Genomic DNA, 16,213 nt, shown 5'->3' with positions numbered 1-16,213 from the left:
TGACCCAAACCAGAAGGGACCATTTTGGCAGAGGAAAAGATCTATCAACTTCAGCACAGTTTGATTCAATTTTTTTTCCCCTCCCTGGAGCCACCTTTTTCATCCCCATCCAGCTGAAAGTTCACACATTTTTACTTTTACAGGCATATTTTCCCTGTTCACCAAGCCATGCTTATCTGACCTCCTGGATCTGTAACAATCATTTCTTATTCCTTCTCCTGTACCTGCACTGATCCTCTTAGCCTTGCTGGAAAGGTTTGGACAAAAATACTGTTTTTAACATCCTGGGATTCTTTCACAGAATCTTCCATTCCAGCTGCTATTTTTTGCCTACATATCCTGCTCCCAAAATCTGCAGGGTGGCAGTTCTGGGGTCAATTTGATTTAAACAATTCAGTTTATTAGCACAAATACAGAGCCACAGGATTTAGGGAAGGAGTGTGCTGAGTACCTAAAAGCTCTTGGAAATGTAGAAATCATCCAATTATGTCTGTTACCCAACAAGGGCTTCACACACTGCTCACGGGCTTTAGAAAAAGCAACTGGCAACGTCAGAAAAATTACAAATTGACAATTCCGAGTGATTGACCTCCTGTTCCTATTGTGCGTTTGCCATGGAATGAAAGAAAAACAGGAAAGAGGCTTGCCAAGGTATGGGGAAGAAAAAAACAACAACAAAAATGCCAACGAGATTTTGTTGGCAGAACTTGCAAATTATTCCTGCTCCCGTTCACCCAACTTCCGTCATATAATTGCCGTGTGCTGCAGCAAATTCCCTGGAAATGCTTCTGCTGTGAGGATGGAAGCACCAGTTTGTGCAGAGCAAGAGGCTCCTGTCCTCAAAGCCCCAGCCAGGAATGAGGCACGAGCAGAAGAACCAAAGAGGAACAGGGTTTAGGTCCAAACCCAGCAGGTCTGGCTCTGAGCCAGGCTCCAGCAGGTGTTTGTGAGGATGGCCAGGCTGGATAGCAGGGAAATCCGTGTGGAATGGCAGAGAGCTGCTCTGGAATGGCAGAGCTGCCCTGTGGAATGGCAGAGAGCTGCTCTGGAATGGCAGAACTGCTCTGGAATGGCAGAGCTGCTCTGTGGAATGGCAGAACTGCTCTGTGGAATGGCAGAGCTGCTCTGGAATGGCAGAACTGCTCTGGATTGGCAGAGCTGCCCTGACTCAGAGCTGCAGCCTCCTGGCCAGGGGAGGTGCAAACCAGACTTTGGGCTCTCAGAGATGTCCAGAGATGCTGAAACTCAAGCAGGGCTTCAGCAGCAGTGTGAGAGCATGGATGTGCTCAGCCAGCCAAGGAGGCCTCTTCCATCCCACCTCCACATCCTGCTCCTGGCTGCAGCACCAGCTCCTGGAAATTCCAGCAGGGAAGCCAAACTCCCCCCAACCCACACTTCTGCTCCTCATGGTGGCACTGACCCAGCAGGAGAGATTCCAGCCTGGAGTGTGGGCTCAGGAGGGACAGAGGGGTTCTGCTCCATGGTGGGAATGACCAAAGCAGCACCCAAGGGTGGCCCCAGAGCAGGGGGAGCTCTCCCCAAGGGTCCTGCAGGCTCTGAACTCCGTGAGCAGAGCTGAGTGCTGGTGATGCTTGGGGGAAAAGGGAGAAATTCCATTCGAGCTCTACCCGAAAAGCTCGGTCAGGAGCAGATGAAAACAAAGCTGCAGTGGAGGTGCAGCCAGGAGACAGGGTGGGAACAAAGGTCCCTGCAGGAGGCAGGGCTGGAATGGGCCCCATGGGCAGGGTGTGGGTGGGAGCCAGGCGAGGACACTCAGGGCATCACAGAATCATGGAATGTCCTGAGTGGGAAGGGACCACAGGGATCACCCAGCCCAGCCCTGGCCCTGCACAGACACCCCAACAATCCCACTCTGGGCATCCCTGGAGCTCCTGGAGCTCTGGCAGCCTCGGGGCCGTGCCCATTCCCTGGACAGCCTGGGCAGTGCCCAGCACCCTCTGGGGAAAGAACCTTTCCCTGATTTCCAGCCTGACCCTGCCCTGGCCCAGCTCCAGCTGTTCCCTGGGTCCTGTCCCTGTCCCACAGAGCAGAGATCAGTGTCTGCCCCTCCTCTGCCCCTCAGGAGGACGATGGAACTATGATAAGTCTCCCCTCAGTCTCCTCAGCTCCAGCTGAACATTCCAGTGCCCTCAGCTGCTCCTCTTCCCCTCAAGGCCACTCACTTTCTTCATGGCCTCCTCTGGATGCTTCCTAATGGATTCATGGCTTTCCTAATGGATTCATGGCTTTCTTACATTGTGCTGCCCCAAACTTCACCCAATATTCAAGATGAGGCTGGCCCAGCCCAGAGCAGAGCAGGACAATCCCTCCCTGGTGGCACTGGTGGCCCCAGAACAGGGTCACTGGCCCCAGGACTCTGACAGCACCAAGGCTTGATCCCGGCCTTTGGAAACCTCGGAAGCACTGGGATCCAGATGGTGAATACCTCAAACCTTGTCACCTGTCCTGGCATCTCAGAGTGCTCCTCTGGAAGTGGCTCTGTGCTACAGAACCACATTTATGGAATCTCTGAGGTTGGACAGAACTCCAAGCCCGTCAGGTCTCACCTGTGCCCGATGCCCACCCTGCCCCAGCCCAGAGCACGAGTGCCAGGTGATTGCAATGGTCCAGGGCTCTACAGCACAAAGCTCTTGGTGCTCCTGAGGAAATCAGGAGCTCCTTTTCCTGGCTCAGCAAAGCAAGTGTAAGGATTTTTAAGAAAAAGGGACGCAGTCTCTGCACCTCAGTGTGTGCTCTGTGCCATTGACTGAAGTCACTGCACATGAATTTACATATTTTTCTAAACCAGAACTTGCCTGGAAGCTCTTGAGATCTCTAAAATAACTTTTTCTGTGCTGCTGTTTTTCTTCAGCACAACTTGGAGCTATTGCTTATCAAAAGGGGCCTCATTTCCCCAAATTAAATAAATACTCTATAAAGCATGGGACACATAAATTAGTCCAATGTGCTTTCAGATATTCTGGGGGTTTGGAAAACAAAATCTATTCTGTATTTAAACTCTACAGCTTTACCTCATGCAATATCACAGTGCAAAAGTTTTAATTTGATTATACATCTTATTAACTGTGCTCTTGTGTATCCTCCAATTTTTCTCCTGTTCTACTTATTTACTTTGAAATAAAAGCCAATCGTGGCTTATACAGCACTGCAATTTTCATCAGAATTCTTCTGCAAGCTGATAGCAAAACATATTTAAGGCTGACCCTGACAACCATTCTCATTTTCCTTCAAACATGTCAATTATTACTTAATTTAGGCCTGCTTGAATAGTCCTGCCACCTCTCATTTGACCACTGTCACAGCAATGCAGGAGTGACTTCAAAACGAAAGGGGTTTGAAATGGATGAGTGATGATGGTTAATTATGACCTCACTCAATACTGGTGAGGCCAAAACTCAAATCTTGGGTCAGCCCTGGGCCCCTCACTCCAGGAAATACCTTGAGGGACTGGAGCATGTCCAGGGCAGGGAATGGAGCTGGGAAGGGGCTGGAGCCCCAGGAGAGGCTGAGGGAGCTGGAAGGGGCTCAGCCTGGAGAAAAGGAGGCTCAGGGGGCCCTTGTGGCTCTGCACAGCTCCTGACAGGAGGGGACAGCCGGGGGGTCGGGCTGTGCTCCAGGGAACAGGGACAGGAGGAGAGGGAACGGCCTCAGGCTGGGCCAGGGGAGGATCAGGGTGGATTTTGGGGAAATTCTTTCCTCGAAAGCTGGGCAAGCCCTGGCACAGCTGCCCAGGGGGGAGGAGGTGCCCTGGAGCCCTGGGCAGCTCTGGGCACTCTGGGTGCAGCCACTCGAGTGGGAGGAGGGCACCTGTGCCCGAGGGCCAGGCAGGGACTGGGCACAGCAGAGAGCAGCCCCAGAGCTTCAGCACTCCGAGCTCAGGAGCTGCTCCAGCTCCAGCTCCAGGAGATGCCTGAGCATCCCCAGGGCAGGGCAGAGCTCACACATCTCATCCCTGGGGAAAACAGGCAGGAAGTTGGGGGTTCTCCATGTTCAGTGAGTATCGGTGATTCACACAGGGCAAAGCCCCCAAAGCCAGGCTGGGAGCTGGGAGGTGACTCCAGGGCCAGGGAAAAGCCTTGGCTCGAGCCCTTCCTTCAGAAGGAGCAGGGAGCTGCCTCCAGGCTCCACACCCCAGCTTCTGCCTCCCTGCTGGATCCCCTGCCCTGGGGCTTAACCCATGTGGGTATGTGGCACTTGGGGACATGGGGCACTGCTGGCCTTGGCAGTGCTGGGGAGCAATAAAGAACTGTTGGATGGAAAAGCATTAACTTTGGAAGCAGAAAACAAATTCTGTTTGGCTCTGACATGGCCAGGAGCAATCCAAGGTGTCAGAATTGCTCCTATAACTGCAAAGATAAATACACCATCTATATATATGTTCACACCTGACTATATAGACACATGTATTGTGGTAAATACATACATTTTATATTAATTATAAAAAGATAGAAATGTAGAAACATAGAATATACTGATTGTTATATAATTTAAAATTATATAACACATTAAAAATTGAGAATCTGCTTGAATAGAAATAAAAAAGGAGAAGTTAAAAGATTAAAATAACTGCTTTAAACTCTCTATTGCAAACCTGGAATAATCACAGACTGCCATACCAACCAGAGGTAAAAGGAAAAAAGGTTGTGCAGCAACCCAGCAGAGCAGGGGAGTTAAAAGGCACTGCTCAAAGTGTACCCAGGGAGGAAAGAGACCCCTGGGTGTGACAAACTGCTCGGACAGGAGCAGGGGGCAGCCAAAAAGGGCTTTGAACAACAACTCACTGAAGAGGTGACACCACAGCCTGGTCAGAAGCAGGAGGGAAGGAATTCTGGCAGGGAGGTGTGGCAGATGGGTGAGCACCCAGCACAGCTCAGGAGAGGCTGAAAGGGCCAGGGAATTGTTTGCATTCCTTTTCATTCCGGAGGAGGTGGCAAAAGGAGGCAGAAACAAAGATGAACAGTCAGTTTTTATAATGGAAACAACTTCCCACTGCAGCCCCAGAGAGCCCTGTAAAATAGACCCACTGAGTGACTGGGAAATTGCCTGGGGACTGGAGGTGTGCGAGTGCAGTGACAGCTTTCCTTAATGGCACAGAGTCAAGCAGGATGAGCAAACCCTGAACTGGTGCAACAGCTGCACAAAAATCCTACAAAACCCAGTGTCTGAGGTCTAAAGAGCTGAATTTCAGTGCCAAATCCTGCTCAGGAGAAAAGACCCCATGGTCTCCCCACCAAATGCTGAGCTCTGGTCCCAGCCCTGCTGGCCAGGAAGGAGTCACTGCGGGGATGTGGAGGCTGCTTTGGAAAGAGCCACAGGAAAATCCAGTGTGAGAGATTTCTGTCAGAGAAACAGAGCAAACTGGAGCTGTGCTGCTGTCTGGCTCTGCTGGGCACCTGCAGGATGAACAAATCCCTGCTCAGAGCACTCGGGAAGGGAGATAACAGAATGAGGAAGGGTGAGAGGGGGAAAGGAGCTTGGACAGAGGCAGACAGTGAATTCTGCACAGAAACAGATTGACAAGTCAGGGCCCTTCAGTCTGGCAAAGAGATGCTTGAAAGGGATGTAGGAACACTTATTAAACCAGAGTTTTATCACATCCTCAACATCACGGAGCAAAGGCAATAGAGAACAAACACTTGCTGTTTCTCACAGCACCAGACCCAAGAGATACACAAGGAAATTACCAAGAAATGGTTTCAAAAAAAGAAAAAGGCAGAGGAAGTGTTTTTGCAAATAGTGCCCAATTATGTTGTTGAATTTTTCCTGGAAGACATCAAGTGCTCAAAAGAGGAATAAAATAATGCATTGAGAGTGACAGACAGCCTTCAGCTCAGGAAGTTTTCAGCAGGGGTTGAGAGGAGCTGGGAAGCTGGAGGAGGAATGGGCTGCACTTGCCCTTCTTCAGGAGATGAGGCGAGAGGGGGATTTGTCCTCACTAGAGAGAGAGTCCCAAGGATGGAGCTCCAATACCAATGCCCTGAGTCTCTGTGGCTTTTTTCCTACTGCCAGAAAAGCAAATATTTCTTCCTGGAGCTGCTGGACACTGAGAGCTGCAAGACATGTTCCAGCAATTTTATGTGGATCACAGTTTGGACACAAAGTGTTTAACTAATGGTCGAGAAGAAGCCCAGTGAATCATCACTGGTCACCCTGTGCTTTGCACAGAGCAGGTTCTCTTCATAACTCACACTCTTAAACTCAGCTAATCTGTTCTTCCAAAGCCTTTAGGGTGAATCTCAGGCATGGCACCACCAAAACCAAAGAGCTTTAAGGGACTTTGATGAGCTTGCCTTGGGTAGTGGCCTGAGGGGTGGCAGGGAGGGAGGAGGGAAGGCACCTGGCAGACCCTGGTTTCTCCAGGTCCCAGAGGGAGTTTGGGCTCTGCTGTCAGACCAGAGCCTGCTGTGCTGTACAAACACCCGTGCAAAGGCTGCTCTCCCTCCCACACTGCTCTGCAGCCCTGCCTGGGGCTGGAGCTCAGCACCAGGGGGTGCCAGGGGGGTGCCAGGACTCCCCTCACACCTCCCCGCCTCACCCTGCCATTAATTTTAATAAACAAACCTTATTTTGGTGTTTTTCTCTCCAGAGGCACGTGAGAAATGTTCCCACAGGGGACAGTCCTCACGACAAGGACAGGGCCATGGGGAACTTTGTGTTTCCCTACAACCCCAGCACAAATCTTCTCTGGGATCTCTGGAAAAGCCCAGAGAAGCTCCTTCCCTCCTGCCCCTCGTGCCTGCAGCTCCCATGGTCACCCCTTCCCTGCCCTCAGAAGGCAGACTGCCCATCCAGACAATCCCCTCTGGCTCTGGGCTCCAGGCTGCCAGAGCTGCTGAGCCACAGCAGCAGCACAAGGATGTCCCCAGTGCCCCCGGGTGGCACCAGGTCCCCCTGTGCCCCCGAGGCCTCAGGCACTCCTGTCCCCCTGTCCGTGGATGTTCACAGACAGAGCAGCTCCTGTCATCCAGCCTGCACCTCCAGACGGGCATCACAGGATTGCCAGGGCTTCTCATGGATCCCAGACTGGTGTGGGCTGGAAAAGCCCATCTCGTTCCCCCACTGCCTGGGCAGGGCCACCTTCATGCCCCCAGCAGTGGCTTTGACACTTGGCACCTGACCCTAGAGCAGTCTGGGGGGCCTGGCTTGGATCCAGAGCCAGCACGTGGCCAAAATAGGGCCAGTGTTCCCAAAGGGACCAGCAGGGCTGTCCAGGGTTTCCTGGTGCCTCTGGCTGCTCCTGGAGCTGCAATGGTTTTCTCAAGCATTAAATGAGACCCAGGTGGAGCCCCCTTGCCTTTAGTGCCAGAACAGGAATAAGCCCTTATCACCTCATCATCCACCCTTCCACACGGTTCAGCTCGGCTGGAAAGAGCAGGGACAGCATTTTCCACAGATCCATCTCCTTCCTGTATCCCAGAGCAAGCCCCTTTTACAGCTTCCATTCCAGGAGGGAACAAGGTATTTACCAAATATCCCAAAGAGAGCACTCTTGGCTTCAATGAGGTCACAGGACAAAACTGCACCTTCAGTCCCTGGTACAACCTCATGCAGAAAAGAATCCATCTACTCTTCCAGCTTGTTTTTATGGACTATCCAAACTGCCTGGATCTCCTTTCCACTGAGCATTCATCAGGAACTTGGAACAGCTCTGGGCTCCATGGGCTGGGAGCAGTGGGACTTCTGCTGTGCCAGGGTGCAGCTGAATGGGGTCCTGCCCCCTCAGGCTTTTCTCTGGGGTGTTTTTTGGGATTAATCCCACTGGTGTTATTTGCATTACAACAGCTCTGGGATCTGCACCTTTTGTTCCAGAAAATGGGATTTTGCATGTGAACTCATTGAGAGGAACTTATCAAAACAACACAGCTCTGCATGGACTGAGGTGCCAAGGGACAGTGCCATCCAACAGAAGCTGCTTGGCACTGTCAGTGACAGCAGTTAACCCGTGTGACAGCCACACCTCATAACAGCCTGCTGTCCATCACCAGGACAGAGGAACTTCGCCCTTCCCAGGAGCCACTACTGACAGTCGATCCCTGCCCAGGCTGACACTTGCCAGAGGGTCAGGGAGGGATCCTGCCCCTCTGCCCGGCCCGGGGGCAGCTCTGGATGCTGTGTCCAGCTCTGGATCCTCAGCACAGCAGGGACAGAGCTCCTGGAGCGGGGCCAGCTCAGGCTGGGAGGATGAGGAGGGCCTGGAGCATCTCGGTGCCCAGGAAAGGCTGAGGGAGCTGGGGCTGCTCAGCCTGGAGAGGAGCCCCAGCTGAGAGGGGCCCTCAGCCCTGGCTGTCCCTGTGTGCAGGGAGGGCAGAGCAGGGCCCAGGCTCTGCTCCAGGCCCAGCAGTGGCACCAGAGCCACGGGCAGGGCCGGAGCCCAGGAGCTGCCCCTGCCCAGGAGGCAGAACTTCTGCCCTGGGCACTGCCCAGCCCTGAACAGGCTGCCCAGGGAGGGGCTGGAGTCTCCTCAGCGGGGATCCTGCAGAGCCCTCTGGGCACAATGCTGTGCCCTGTGCTCTGGGATGGCCCTGCCTGAGCTGGGAGCTGGCACCAGGGACCCTCTGCGCTCCCCTCCAGCCTGGCCCAGCCTGGCATTCCAGGGTTCTGTGACACTCTCCTGGTGTCTCCTGCACAGCCCCAGGCCTGGAGCCCGCTGAGGTGTCAGGGGGTTGCAGATCATTACAAGCCACAAACACCCCCGGGGCAGCCAGGCCGGGTGACTCCTCCACTACAGCAGCAGCTCCACGGCAGCTCCTTGCTCCTAAGAACCAGCAGCTTTCTCTTACTTAACCCCTGGGAGACCTTCCCTCTTCCCAAGCTAATCTCTTCCCAGCTCAGTAGGCTGCTTTGCCACAGTGGATTTATGAGGCAGCAAAAATAAAAGCACACTCTGAATAGGTTCCTGTTTCATTTGCAGCTCTGGGGGTGCCAGCCCCTTCCTGCCTTTGCTCCTGCAGTGGAGCCTCCAGGAGAAACCTTTCCAAAATCAGCAGGGGCCTCCCGCCAGCTCCCAGGGAAGCATCAGCAGCTCCTGAGGGTTTATTAATCCCTTTGAAAGAGTGCCTCAGGCTCCCAGAGCACTTGGGCAGGTCTGGACTGGAGTCCAGGCTTTGGCTGGAGCCAGGAGCGACCCAGAGTCAGTCAGTTCTGAGCACAAGAGGATTTAAAGGGTGAAACCTGCATCAAACTGGGCAACATCTGTACATGACTTTCTTGAAACTGCTCTCAAGGGTCCCCAGGGCTCCCGACACGATTTAACTCTATTTAAAGACCAGCCTCCAGCAGACATTTCTGGACTTCTGGCAGTCTCTGGGTGACCATGGAACACAAGGTTTGCATTGTCTGGGCAGCCTCTTACCTCCTTCTATTCAAATGGGGGCTTAAAATAATGTACTGGGAGTGGCTTCTGCTCAAAAGGCTAAAACATGTCCTGAAGGAGGGGAAAAAAGGGTAAAAACACCAAAGAAGACAAGAGCAGAGCATGAGGTGGATGATCTGCTCTGGAAGGCCACCTGAGATGACCACAGCAGATGACCCTGATCAGGATGATCCATCCCTGCAGGTCCATGTCTGGATCCTGCCACCCCCAGCCTGACACAGCGTGCTGGTGTCTGTCCCTCAAGCATTTCCCTCAATAACTGTGCGATTTCACTCATATGCTGCGTTTTTACCACTTCAGACTTCTCTAGACTGCTTTTAATTTGTCAGACTAATTCTAACTGCAATACCCTGCCAGAGATGGAGAATGGGCTTGACAAACATCCCTTGCTCTAAATAGAAGAATCTATTAGATTCTAGCAGCTCAAAGTAGTAAATTTAGGTTTTATCTCTGCCAGATCCATATTGGTCCCTTCCTGCTCCAGACACCCTGCTGGGTTCCTTTTGTTTAAAGGTGACTGGCAAAGGGAAAGCAGAAATGAGAGCTCTGCCTTCCGTGCCTGGGCTCTTTCCACTCTACAGAGTCAAGGAGGTAGGAAAGGTTATTGCCAACAATAAAAATAGAATTATTTTTCTGCCTCTACCTCAGAAAGTCAGCTCTAGTTTGGAGCAGGAAAATCTCAGATGGTTGAAGATGGACAGGCAGGGCAAGATGGAGAAAAAAGCCTGGTGGGACCTCTCAACTCAGCCCTTTGTGCCCACCTGGGGATGGTCCCTGGTGGTGCTACCAAGGAGCCTGGGGAAGGAAAGAGCTCTGCAGCTGCTCAGAAACTGTCCCAGAGTGCAGCCTGGGACATTCCCCAGATGGGGACTCTGCCACTCTTGCTCAGGGCCTGCTGCTCAGTCAGGGTTCAAAGTCACCCCTCCCACCTGCATCAGCCTCAGTGGCCACCTCCAACATCAGCCCGGATGGGGAGGGACAAGCTTGACACTCCTCACCATTCCTGGGTGAAGAAAAGGGGGGGAAATGCCAACGAGGCCTTTTCATCCCCACAAAGAGGAGTTCAAACTCAATTATCTCCCTTTAGAAAAGAAACCCTGGTGCAGATCACCTTTAACTGACAGATTCCAGGTGAGCAATTCCCTGTCCGTGCCTGCCAACCCTCCCAACGCCTGGGTTCAGGAGCGACTGAAACCCTGCACTCTGAGCTCAGTTACAGAGCACAAAACACCGGATCACACTAATTGCTGCCCTCAAAAACATCCCCTCACCTCCCTTCTTAATCTCAGTGTTCCCAGAAAGAAACGGAAAAGCCAAACCTGGGCACCCAGCCCTTCCCCTGGCAGCGCGCTGCTCCTGCCGTGCTCAGGCATCCAGCGGGACACAGATCCGGCCTCGGGCGGCAGGAGCAGGAGGCTCGGGAGGGAGCTGGGAGCTGCCACGGGAGGTCCATCCTCCCTCTGGGAGCAGCTGCCCGCCGCTCTCCCTGGATCCCAGGCTCTGCTGTGTCTCCAGGCTGCTCTTGGGAGCGCTGGAGATGCGAAGGGCTGGGCCCGGGAATGATCCGTCCGTGCCAGGACGCATTCCCTGAGAGTCAGCAAAACTTTTCAGCCCTCCAATTCATTCTATTATTTCTGCTGATGGCACTATAAATAATTACTCCCCACCCTCCGTGTGCTTGAGCTGCTTTGCTGAAAAAAGATGCACATTTTGTTCATCTTTCAACACGCTGCCTGTATTTTTTGGTGGATTGCAAACCCCGCTCGGTGTTCTCCAGTTCTGCAGGATGGAGGGAACAGGTTTCAGGGGCCTCACCCGACAAGAGCTCGCCCGCAGCCCCGCTCAGACCACGGGAACAGGGCTTTTTAACTTTCAGGCACTTTCAGGCTTCCTTGCCAGGTCATTTTCTTCCCTTGGAGCTGGGAACAATGGAGCCATTATCCCACCTCTCCTTCCTAATGTCGCCAAAGTCACAGATGGCTAAAGCACTACCAAGGGGTGGGAACTGCTGAGGACAGCAAGGAAACCAATGATGCCAAATCCCTGGGGTGCCCAGCACCCCTCTGCCTGTGCTGCCCCGCACTCCATGAGTTCAGCACGGAGCCATACCATGAATTTCCCTCTGTCCTGGCACCTCTGCTTTCCTTGCAGGCTCTGTGCCCCCTCCTCTCCAAATTTCACTCCTTCACTGCTCAAGGCAAAGTGTTTTGCTGCCCACAAACCAGCTGATCCCTGCAGGTGCTGCTGCTCAGATGCTCATTCTCTGATCCACGACTCTGCTCTCCCCGCTCACTTCCAAGTTCCCTGTCCCATCTCTCCCTCCTTGATGGCAAACACCATTGGCGAGGAGAAAAACCCCATTTTCCTGACCCAGCTGTGCAGCCCCACGGTCCTGTGGGCTTTGGGCCGTGTTGAGCTCACAGGATTCCCTCCACGAGCCCTCCACCCTGGGAGATGAATGCGAGGCAGAGTTTTTCCCGGTGGATTAAGAAAAGCGGGATTTTTTTGCTGTGCTAACGCCTCGACATGCAGAACATAAACAGCTCCTCTCCTGATTTCCTGAGAGGTGGCCACCATCGAGCACTTCTCAAGGAGATTAGTGGCTGCTTTTCCAATCCTATTTCAAGCCTCGAGGAGGCTGCTATTTGTCAAAAGTGTTATTAACCTCCAATAGGCACCAGGATAAATGTTCGCTGGCACAGCCTCTCTCCTGCATGGATCCCGGAGGGAGAGAGGTTCCCAGGGACCCAGCCTCACCTGGGACCCGGCTGCAAGGACTCAAACAGGCTCTCATTACGGTCAGGGCACCCTAAGGATGCACCCACCTGAAACGGGGATGAAGGAACGACAGTCCATAATTTAAGAAAAAAGCCACGTTGCGTGGGAAAATAAACAGAGAGTCACTCGGTTAAGGAGGAGAGGGGGAGAGAAAAATCACTGGCTGAGTGGGGCAGTTCACAGTTAAATATTTTCTGGGCACAGGGCTCCTGCTGAAGGGCGATTTATCAGCCCAGCGAAGGCTGGGGTGGGTGACAGTGCTGGGGAATGGAGACTCCGGAGTGCAAACAACGCTGTCGTTCCCAATAACCCGGGATTCGCTCCGCGAGGCTCTCCAGAACTGCTCTGCATTGCGAGTGCAATGCGCATGGAAGGATGTGGCAAAACTCCCCTAACCTGGGAGAGACGGGGGACGGAGAGGAGCCGAGCGGCGGCAGCGCGGCGGGGACCAACTTCTGCCGTGATTTATGGGCCAGGCATCCCAACTTAGCTTCTGCTGAGCGGCAGCTCCGGGATTTAAGCAGCGAGGGGGGAAAAAAGCCACAACTCTGGGTCATGCACTCAATTATTTACAAGGGAGGGAGGGGAGAGGGAAGGCAGCGAGGTGGCAGGACAGGCAGCCCCGGGCCCAGGTGCGCGGTGGGAGGGCTCCTCCTGCCACCGGCCCCGCGTGAGCCGCGGCCACGCGTTACGCTTTCTCCCGGCAAAGGAAAACACATGGGAAAAGCAGGGGGATGCTCCCAGCTGGCAGCCGGGAGCGAGGAGAAGCCGTGCCCGCAGCCCCGTCCCTCCGCGTACCTCCAGCCGCCGGTGCCCGGTGAGCCGCGGTGCCCGTCCATGCCGTGCCGGAGACGGAGCCCGAGGTGTCCTGGGGAAGCGCGGGCGGCTGCCGTGACTTGGGAATACAGAATATGGTACAAGCTTTAATTAAAAGAGTCTGAAGGCTCTCTCCTGCTCGCTCGTCCTTTTTTTGCAGTACCGGATCGGATTTAAAGGGCTAGAACCCCAATTTGGCACTGCTGCTGCCCCCCGAGCGCCGCGCTGCCGCCCGGGCCTGCCGGTGCCAGCATCCTCCTGCCGCCCGTCGGGGGCATCCTGGCAGCCCGCGGGGCCGGATCCGGCAGCACCGGAGCTGCGCTGGCAGCAGCAACAGCAAGCTGGAAATCAAGGCTCGCTCCAGCAGGCACCGTGCGTGGCGAGAGGGGATCCCACAGGCAGCGGGGTGGGCGAGGGCAGCCCGAGCGCTGCTGAGGGTGCACGGAGCAAAGTTTGTGCTCCACCAGTGCCCCAGAGAAGTGGGAGGAGGAGGATCGTGTCCCTCTGTCCTGGTGATGCCACCACCCTGTGGCAGTGCCCAAAGGCGTTGCCCTCCCAGCGCCAGCCCTGGGTGGAGCGGGGCTGTTGGGAAGGGCTGCGTCACCCAGGGTGGTGGGGAAGGGGAAGGGCTGCGTCACCCCAGCCCATCTCTGCAGGACGGGGTCCTCATCCTCCTGCTCGCATCCCGTGAGCAGGGAAACAATTCCATTTGGATTTGGAGGCCACTTGCTGGTGCCAAGGCAGTGGGGAGACAGCCTGGCACTGGCGGCGTGCGAGTGACGCTGGTTCCTCCCTCAGCTCCAGGTCCCTCTCCAGATCCAGTCGCTCTCCAGACCTCCGTGAAAACACTCATCTGCAACAGGCTGGGCTCTCAGTGCTCCTCGGGCTGCTCGGCAGGGCAGTGATGGCCAAGACACAGTGCCAGCCTTCCATCCAGCTTTTCCAGATAAAGGAAAGGGGGGATGAAGAGCAGGGTTTCCATGGAGCCCTCTTTGGTCCAGATTTTGAGCTCGAATGGGGAAAACCAAAGGAAACAAGGAGCACATCTTTTTTCTTCTTCTTCATCTCCTTTTGCCCAGTTTGACCCCAAAATGCCACCCTCGCTCCCCGAGGCCAGCTTGGAACATCCTGCTCTGGATGTCTGACCAGCGCGTGCCGCGCTCTCCGGGCTGACCCGCGTGTTCTGGCTTCCTCTCGCCTCATTAATTACACCCAGGGGTGGGTGCCAAAAGGAAAAGCTGGTTCTAATTCCATGCAGCAACCCAGCTCCAAGCTGCTGAGATAATTAGCAGGTTATTAATGAACAAGAAGATTCCCACCATGGAGGGAGGATGGATGGGGAGGGAGGGGAAGCACCATTTGGGCCTGGTTGGGAAAACCACATTGGAGTGGGAGACTATCCCTCAGTCCAAGGCTTTGAGCCACCTTCAGTGTCTGGGAAGTCGCTCGCAGCCCTGGGGCTGCTGGACAGATCCACAGAGCAAAATCCAAGGGTTCTGCTTGGCCAGGGGCCATGCTGGGAGCAGAAGGGCTCCGTCTCCCAGCCACAGCCTGCGGACTCCCATCTGCCTCTGGGCATGGAGAGGAGGCAGACTTGGAGCCTCCTTCTCCATTGGTCCTGGGCTCTATTGACTCGGGGCTGTGGGGGTTTTGGAGCACCACTATCTGCCAGGTTCCTGCTGGAGGCTGTCACCCTGAACACCTCTCTTTGAACCCTCATAAACTGTGGGAACAGCAGAGTCTGCCTTCAAAGTCAATCTGATACCAAGTGTTGGTACCAATTCCCTGGGTTTAGGCACCAGCTGAAAATTCCAGGGAAAGGCATCACCTGGCAGAGCCTGCTGGGAAAATGCTTCTCTAAATACTAAGGGGCATCAGGCAGGGGTGAGATTCCAGCAAAACCAGGGTGTCCTCAGAGGCTCCAGCCTGAGCTGCTCGTGTCTCTCCAAGGCATGTGGTTGTTGTTCCTTTAATTATTAATCCTTGCATTGACGTAATCAAATGTGCCCAAGCCTTTAACGAATGCCTCAATGTAAAAAATGAAGAATAAATTTCTTTCCCTCCCTGAAAACTTGTTTCAATCCCATGACCAATTTTATTGCCGTTCTGCTCTAATTTTAAATATAACGAGAAACATTAAGGTTTTCAATTAAAAGATCCCTTCCTTCAGATATTGGAACATAGCCTGAAGTGCAGACCACGTGTGATATTTTTCATTGGGATGGTGTGGGCTAAATCTGATTCCCAGATCAAACACAGTCAGGCTCAGGCTTGCAGTTGGCCAGGCTGAGCTGTTCCACTTTGGGAAGAGCCTCAGCCTTGTTTGTGTTTTTAGCTGACTCCTTGTGTTTCTGAAATAAGCCTTGCATTTATTCCTTCTCTTTTGTCAGCCTGGGAGTCTGTGGTGAGGGGCAAATGGACCTCATGATGCCACCCTGGACTCATGGAATTTTTGGCTTTTGACTGATACATTTGTTTTTTTCCCTTTTCTTTAGAATGAGCAGATCCATGGTCACAACTGAGGAGATGTTCCTTGTGCAGTGAGCTCAAACCTCAGCTTGATGCCATCCTGGAATCAAGGAATTTTGGCTTTTGACTGCAAATATTCACTTTTCCCTTTTCTTTAGAATGAGATGATCCATGGTCACAACTGAGAATTTCCTTGTGCAGTGAGCTCAAACCCCTCATTTGCCATAGTTTCAGTGCTGGCTCCATTGGACACCATTAATGTGAAGTTTGGGTCACGGAAGGTTTTTTCATGTGTTCTTTTCCACAGACCCTAAATCTTGCACTTGTCCTCCACCCTAAATCTTGCAGGTGGCTCCATCAGGGCCTGTCTCCTCTCTCTGGAGGGTTTGCAGCTGGGCAGATGTTCAGCCCCAGCAGCAGTCGGTGTTTGCAGGAGTGAGGTGCCAGCTGGGCTTGCTGGGGTCAGCATCGCTCCCTCAGCCTTGCAGGAGCTCATTTCACTCCTGGTGGGTTTTGGTTTCCTAATGGAGGTGGCACCACTGATTTTACTGTCCCTGAGCCTGCTCAAGGTCTGTTTCTCATGGAAACATCAGGTTTGTGCAGATGAGATGGAAAGACAGAGACTTCCAAAAAGCACCAAGGGAAAGGCATTTCAGGTGAGAGGAGCTGGAGCAGAGTCTGGATCAGCCCCTGGTTCCACCTGCCTTGCCCAGAGCCCCCAGACTGTGCTGGTCCTGCAGGAGGCACCTCCTGTTC

At 53.7% G+C, this 16,213-nt stretch overlaps 1 protein-coding gene across 2 annotated transcripts in view; it reads right to left on the bottom strand.

Moving 5' to 3' along the window:
* Window positions 1–13,489, bottom strand: part of CALN1 (calneuron 1) — a 141,887-nt gene extending 128,398 nt beyond the window's left edge. The window contains exon 1 of one of the 2 annotated variants that reach the window (XM_039732937.1): window positions 12,971–13,489. The gene's annotated coding sequence lies outside the window, so the exon portion shown is untranslated. Of the gene's footprint in view, window positions 1–10,713; window positions 10,948–12,970 lie in introns of those variants that run through there. The other variant, XM_039732938.1, reaches the window with a different exon arrangement.
* Between the last annotated feature and the right edge of the window lie 2,724 nt (window positions 13,490–16,213).

This window comes from Passer montanus, unplaced genomic scaffold (assembly GCF_014805655.1).
Source record: "Passer montanus isolate IOZ18808 unplaced genomic scaffold, ASM1480565v1 scaffold81, whole genome shotgun sequence".
Classification (NCBI taxonomy): domain Eukaryota; kingdom Metazoa; phylum Chordata; class Aves; order Passeriformes; family Passeridae; genus Passer; species Passer montanus.
The sequence above is the reverse complement of the archived record's forward strand: the minus strand, read 5'-3'. Positions and strand labels throughout refer to the sequence as shown.